The following is a 6,000-nucleotide window of genomic DNA, read 5'->3' as shown; positions in this document are numbered from 1 at the left end:
ACATATGATAACATTAAATAATTACTCCGCCGCCTGAAGCTTCGGGAGAGCCAGGCGCGGACGGGAACGCAACTCTCTGCCATTCTAGTTTCAACTTTCGACCAAACCACCACTCTCTACTACCACCGTCTCTGCGTTCACTTAACTTGTAAATTCATTTTCGCAAATAAATTTTCCCGCCAATTCTAATTATTAAGTATATCAAATATACCCACTAATCTGAACCAAAAAACTCGTATATTCGAATAGTATAGTGCCAAAAAATCTCAATTTCAGTGAAACACCGCACCAGCAGCTGCAGTTCAAGCATCAAATTCTCCGCAGAACGCAACAATCTCTGCAGACCAACATCAATTTCATCGCAGATCAAGGATCTACCGGATTTAGTACGCAGGCAGAACTTCAGTTCCGGACCTCGTAACATCCATCACAAATCAATGCTCAGTAATCAACACCAAGTAACGAACCATAATTAATCCTACATACAGTGATTTTACAGTTAAATTTCCGAATACGAACATTCTAAAATAACTTTTTTAAAAAAAAATTTTTGCAAGTGTACAATATTGTTACATGTTTATTAAATTAAGTGACCAGACAAGTTGAACTCGTCACAGTACATTCACATTATTTACATTGTATGCACTCTAGATTAAGGGATTTTTGAAATTTTCGGATATCATCAATCTAACATTTTTGAATTCTTAAATTTTTTTTCAAAATCTATATTTACTGTCGTCATTGCTTTTGTTTCCTTGCTATTTTTACACATAAATCTGCCTATTTTATACTGCCTATTGCTCTCCGTATTATCAAAACAATGTGTCATTCGAGAATAACCAGACATCGAACGAAATCCACGATAATAATTCCACAATGGACACAACAATAAACTCTGTCTCGGTTAAACTACCCTCGTGCTGGCGCGACAACATTGCACTTTGGTTCGCACAAGCTGAAAGCCAATTTTCCAATTCAAGACTAAAGGATGACCTCACCAAGTACAACATTATTGTTGCCGCTTTGGATATGGAGACCCTCAGGACCGTAAGCGACATCGTCATCAATCCTCCTGCAGCAGACAAGTACACTCATCTCAAATCAGCACTCATCGAGAGGTTACAAGATTCGGAGGAAAAGCGACTCACTCGTCTTCTAACCGGACTTCAGCTCGAGGACAGGAAGCCTTCTGGACTGCTTCGACTCATCCATGAACTCGCTGGTCCCGGGCTATCGGAGAGCCCAATCGTACGCGTACTTTGGCTACAAAGACTCCCGCAACACATTCAGGCCATTCTTACCGCACTACCCGACGACAATCTGTTGCAACTAGCATCCACAGTAGATAAAATCTCGGAAGTTTATCAAAAATCTGAATGTGAAACTATGGACAGTAATCATCTTAATGGCATCCCGAACTCGAATCCAAACATCAGTGCTATATTACAAAACTTACAAGAACAAATTTCGGCACTCACTCTAGAAGTCAGTCGACTTAAAACAACTCGGAGAGATGATCATGGACAGGCAAACATTAATTTCGAAAACCGAAATCCCAGCACCCGCCGCGAATGGCGTCATCCATCGACATCATACCCAAATTCCGCGCACCGACCTCGTTCCAGGTCACGTGGTAGACCGTTACACACTAATAACACTGTACACGGCTACTGCAGTTACCATGCAAAATTCGGTAACAAATCATATAATTGCACCAAACCATGTACTTTTATTAATAATAAGTCAAGAAACGACAGTGGAAAACCCGCAGTAGAAACGTGCGATTTTCCTCAAAAAACTTGTCGTCTCTTCATTCACGAACTCGTGACGCGACAGAAATTTTTAATTGACACTGGTGCTGACGTATCTGTTCTCCCAAGATCAAGCTGGAACCCGACCAATACGGTCACAACAGATACATGCCCCACCACATAATACAGTGCTAGTGGGAAACATATAAAAACATACGGTACAAAAACCATAAATCTCCAATTTGGCCTCCGCCGCGATATGAAGTGGAAGTTCATCATCGCAGACGTCTCGAAAGCCATTTTAGGAGCAGATTTCTTACACTTCTTCAACTTAAGCGTCAACTTGAAGAAAGGAACCCTAACGGACCAGTCAACAGGATTGCAGATTAGAGGAGTTTCGCTGCAAGGACCCTCATCTGGCATTTCAACGCTGCCACACTGGTATGGAAAACCGATCTACACCGATCGCAAACCGATTACGTTTGCGTTCAGCAAGAAACAACGTCAAGCATATCTCCGGTCATCTCAACACCGTAGCATATCTACCGACGTCAAACACATCTCCGGTCATCACAACACCGTAGCAGATACGCTGTCTCGAATAGAAGAGATAAACAGCCCCTTTGTTCCTCGAGACATGAGAGAACAAGCAATAGCCAACGTACACAACGTATGCCACCCAAGCGCCTCCGGCACCTCCAACAGCATACGTCAGAGATTCGTCTGGCCCAAGATGGCAAAGAAAATCAAAACCTTCGTCAAACAGTGTGTCGCTTGCCAGAAAGCCAAAGTATCACGACACACAACTGCACCCACAGCGACATTTATCCTGCCCGAGGATCGATTCAAAAACGTTCACATTGACTTGGTCGGCCCTCTACCAGCTTGCAATGAGTACAAATACCTCCTTACAATGATCGACAGGTACACTCGCTGGCCAGAAGCAGTGCCATTAAAAGATATGTCCGCAGAAAACATAGCTACAGCCTTAATGTCACAATGGATAGCTCGACACGGCGTTCCAGACACAATCACCATAGACCAAGGACGACAATTTGAATCCTGTCTTTTCAGGAGCCTTACTCAAAAATTCGGTATCAAACATAACCGAACCACCGCCTACCACCCGCAATCTAACGGAATTATTGAAAGGTGGCACAGGACCCTTAAAGCATCTCTGATGGCGCGTGATAACTCGGACTGGTTGGAAAATCTCCCGATCATCCTACTCGGTTTGAGATCAACAGTCCGCGAAGACATAAAATGCTCACCCGCCGAAATCACGTACGGAAGAACACTTAGGCTACCATCTGAATTCTTCACCACAACCCACCGTGAAGAACCCGACACCTACGTCGGACGCCTACAAAAAAGGTTTAATGAGATGAAACCCACTCCCGCTAGTAACCACAGCGCTGGAAAATTTTTCATCCACAAGGATTAACCGCATTCATCACACGTTTTTCTACGCACCGACGCCGTAAGGAAACCACTTCAAAACCCCTACGAAGGACCTTTCGAAGTCAAAGAACGTGACGATAAAACTTATGTTATCATGGTCAACGGTAAACCAAAAAGAGTCTCAATAGATCGACTGAAACCTGCATTCTTTCAAAGCACAGAAGAAATCCCATCAAGAGGAACCGTCACACAGCCTCTAATAACAAAAATGACAACTCGATCCGGAAGACATGTTCACTTCCCGGACAGATATCAAGCGCAGTAATAATTTGGCAATATCATAAGGCACAGTAATTAGCAAAAAAACTAACCAGAAACCTTAGATTGACGTATCCATAAATTTCGTAAATTAATTGTAACTATCATATCGCAAATGTCAGACAATCTAATAAATTACTGTTACTAAAACAAAAAAAAACAATATAAAATTTACTATCAATAATACGCATATATAAGCATCCTACAATAAAATCTTTATTATGTAAATATTCACAATACTATGTACAACGTCAAAAGTGCATTAATAAAAACAACAATAGAACTGTCATAACAAGCTATTTTAAATCATCGTAAACAATCATAGTACACACAGGTAGCTCACTACTACGCTAAGTACATTGCGACTAGCGCTCGCCGTTTATCAATAATTATGTTACCCGTATATCATTTATGTACCTATTTACTACGGCGAATAAAAATTCGTACAGCCACAGCTACTATGTAACGGCGGCATGGAGCCACTATTATTATTACTTTGTTATTACTTTCCTGTCGCTAACCGAGCGCAATATTATCACAACATTATGTACCTTAGATTATAAATGGACTTGTGTTTTTATAAATTATGATTGACATTGTAAAATATTCATTGTTGTTATTATGTATTATATGTTACTATTGTATCGCGTAGAGACGCTGGTGGGGAGGTATATGGGGACTACTTTAACTCGTCCCACATATGATAACACTAAATAATTACTCCGCCGCCTGAAGCCCCGGGAGAGCCAGGCGCGGACGGGAACGCAACTCTCTGCCATTCTAGTTTCAACTTTCGACCAAACCACCACTCTCTACTACCACCGTCTCTGCGTTCACTTAACTTGTAAATTCATTCTCGCAAATAAATTCAACAAAGATCGCAGACCTTTATCTTTCAATCATCAGAATTCCTTGAACACAGATAAACAATACCGGCAGCCATCGTAAATTACATTTATCCTGCCATACTGGTGATCACGACTTTACACTGCCATACTGGTGATCCCGACGTTCACGCTGCCACACGTCCATAAAAATCATAATTTTTCTAAGAATCAAACTAAGGGGAGATTTTAAGACTGATTTCGATTTGAAGCATGATGTTTATCACTGTTACAAAATTTCAGCCCATTTGGTACCATAGAGCCTGAGAAAACTGCTTCCAAAGTTCGAAACCAAGTCTGAAATAAGCGTCCATAAGAATCATGATTTTTCTAAGAATCAAACTTTATGGAGATTTTGTGACTGATTTCGATTTTTACCACGATTCTTATTGCTATTTCAAAATTTCAGCCCGTTTGTTCCCATAGAGCCTGAAAAAACTGCTTCAAAAGTTCGAACCCAAGTCTGAAATGAGCGTCCATAAAAATCATGATTTTTTTTTAAATCCCTCTTTATGGAGATTTTGTGACTGAATTCGATTTGTACCATGATCCTCACCACTTTTCCAAAAGTTCAGCCCATTTGGTACCATAGAGTCCGAAGAAAGTTCTTCCAAAGTTCGAACCCAAGTCTGAAATAAGCGTCCATAAGAATCATGATTTTTCTAAGAATCAAACTTTATGGAGATTTTGTGACTGATTTCGATTTTTACCACGATTCTTATTGCTATTTCAAAATTTCAGCCCGTTTGTTCCCATAGAGCCTGAAAAAACTGCTTGCGAATTTCGAACCCAAGTCTGAAATGAGCGTCAATAAAAATCATGATTTTTTTTTAAATCCCCCTTATGGAGATTTTGTGACTGAATTCAATTTATACCACGATTCTTACCACTTATCCGAAATTTCAGCCCATTTGGTTCCTTATAGCCTGAGAAAACTGCTTCCACGGTTCTAACCAAAGTCTAAAATTAGCGTCCAATAAAAAAAGGATTTTTACAAAAAATTCAACTTTATGGAGTTTTTTTACTGAATTCGATTTGTACCTCAATTCATACCACTTTTCCAAAATTTCAGCCCATTTGGTACCATAGAGCCTGAGAAAACTGCTTCCAAAGTTCGAAAACAAGTCTGAAATAAGCGTCCATAAGAATCATGATTTTTCTAAGAATCAAACTTTATGGAGATTTTGTGACTGATTTCGATTTGGAGCAAGATTCTTATCACTGTTCCAAAATTTCAGACCATTTAGTACCATAGAGCCAGACAAAACTGCTTCCAAAGTTCGGACCCAAGTCTGAAATAAGCGTCCATAAACATCATGACTTTTCTAAGAATCAAACTTTATGGAGATTTTAAGACTGCTTTCGATTTTTACCACGATTCTTATTGCTATTTCAAAATTTCAGCCCGTTCGTTCCCATAGAGCCTGAAAAAACTGCTTCCAAATAACGAACCCAAGTCTGAAATGAGCGTCCATAAAAATCATGATTTTTTTTAAAATCCCTCTTGATGGAGATTTTGTGACTGAATTCGATTTATACCACGATTCTTACCACTTTTCCAAAATTTCAGCCCATTTGGTTCCTTATAGCCTGAGAAAACTGCTTCCACGGTTCTAACCCAAGTCTAAAATAAGCGTCCAATAAAA

This window comes from Hesperophylax consimilis, unplaced genomic scaffold (assembly GCF_061612785.1).
Source record: "Hesperophylax consimilis isolate HC1 unplaced genomic scaffold, BYU_Hcon_1.0 scaffold_113, whole genome shotgun sequence".
Taxonomy (NCBI): domain Eukaryota; kingdom Metazoa; phylum Arthropoda; class Insecta; order Trichoptera; family Limnephilidae; genus Hesperophylax; species Hesperophylax consimilis.
Note: the sequence above shows the minus strand (reverse complement) of the source record.